This window comes from Tachyglossus aculeatus, chromosome X1 (genome assembly GCF_015852505.1).
Source record: "Tachyglossus aculeatus isolate mTacAcu1 chromosome X1, mTacAcu1.pri, whole genome shotgun sequence".
Classification (NCBI taxonomy): Eukaryota; Metazoa; Chordata; class Mammalia; order Monotremata; family Tachyglossidae; genus Tachyglossus; species Tachyglossus aculeatus.
The window spans coordinates 84104522-84106328 of NC_052101.1; the positions used below are offsets into that span (position 1 = coordinate 84104522).

Below are 1807 nucleotides of genomic sequence, written 5' to 3' on the forward strand. Positions count from 1 at the left end.
TTAAATAACTCCATCCACTCTCTCCCTCTGTAATCCTCTCTCTTCTCCTACTACATCCCAGCTCTCTGTTATGCTGTCGAGTCATCTCTGACCCATAGCGACGCCATGGACACATCTCTCCCAGAACGCCCCACCTCCATCCGCAATCGTTCTGGTAGTGTATCCAAAGAGTTTTCTTGGTAAAAATGTGGAAATGGTTTACCATTGCCTCCTTCCGTGCAGTAAAATTGAGTCTCTGCCCCTGACTCTCTCCCATGCCACTGCTGCCCAGCACAGGTGAGTTTTGACTTGTAGCAGATTGCCTTCCACTCGCCAGCCACTGCCCAAGCTAGAAAAGGAATGGATACGCCTCTGCCTGATTCTCCCTCCTGTAGTCGAGACTGGTAGAGTACTGGGAACTCTCCAGGTGTGACCCTGAGAGGAGCACCTCACTGTACCTCATGTGTCTTAGTGGAAAGAGCATGGGCTTTGGAGTCAGATGTCATGGGTTCAAATCCTGACTCTGCCAATTGTCAGCTGTGTGACTTTGGGCACAACTTCTCTGTGCCTTAATTACCTCATCTGTAAAATGGGAATTAAGACTGTGAGCCCCCTGTGGGACAACCTGATCTTACAACCTTGTAACCTCCCCAGTGCTTAGAACAGTGCTTTGTACATAGTAAGTGCTTAATAAATGCTAAAAAAAATAGTATTGACTGAGCACTGCCTGTGTGCAAAACACATCTGATCCTGCCTTGAGTCAGGGAATTTTGTAGGTGACCTGATCTTTCCACTGGAGACCTAAGCTTTTTCCCTTGGAAAAGTACAGTAGAATTAGTAGTCAAGAACCCTGCCCTCAAGGAGTTTATAGTCTAGTGGGGGAGACAGACACTAAAAGAAATAACATTTAGTGGAAGCAATAGACTGTAAAAGATTAGAAAATAAGTGCTATGGAGAGATGTGAGTATCCAAGGGCTTAGGTGAAGTGGAAGTGCTAAAGTGGCAGTTGCAGGGGGAATATAGGGTGGGGGGATAAGAGATTAAGCAGGGAAGGCCTCCTGCAGGAGAGGGAATTTTAGTAGAGCTTTGAATATGGGGAAAATGGTGGTCTGTCAGATGTGATGAGAAAGGGCGTTCCAGACAGAAAGAAGAATGTAAGCAAGAAGTCAGTGATGGGAGAGACAAGAATGAGGCAGATCGAGTAGTTTGGCTTGAGAGAAGCATAGCTAGGTTGTAATGGGGGGGAAAGCTGATAGACTCTGACTTCTACCCTGCTGTCTACTCACTTTAAATCCACCAGACCAGTTCTCCCCATCATCCAAATCCTTCTGAAAGCCCACCTACCTAGGAGATATTCCCTGATTAATTTTTTTCTTCCCTCCAGGTCACTTCCTCCCTAGTAAGCGCATTGTGAGCAGGGAACATGTCTGCCAACTCTGTTATGTTGTACTCTCCCAAATGCTTAGTACAGTGCTCTGCACAAAGGAGCTCAATAAATAATAATAATAATAATTTTGGTATTTAAGCGCTATGTGTTATGCACTGTTCTAAGTGCTGGTGTAGACCAGTCAATCATTCAATGGTATTTATTGCATACTTACTGTGTGCAGAATACTGTACTAAATGTTTGGGAGAATACAGTAGAAAATGAGATAAAAATTAATAAGGTTGGACACAGTCCCTGTCCCACATGGGGCTCACAGTCCAAGAAAGAAGGAGAATAGGCATTTAATTTCTATTTTGCAGATGAGGAAACTGAGACACAAAGAAGATAAATGCTTTGCCCAAGGTCACCCAGCAGACAAGTAGTGAAAACAGGATTAGAACC

At 44.5% G+C, this 1807-nt stretch overlaps 1 non-coding gene across 1 annotated transcript; it reads right to left on the reverse strand.

The window, feature by feature from the left end:
• Positions 1–286: 286 nt before the first annotated feature.
• Positions 287–424, reverse strand: LOC119920412. The gene has a single exon (XR_005448159.1). It is a non-coding gene; the product is annotated as a small nucleolar RNA SNORA7 (small nucleolar RNA).
• Between the last annotated feature and the right edge of the window lie 1383 nt (positions 425–1807).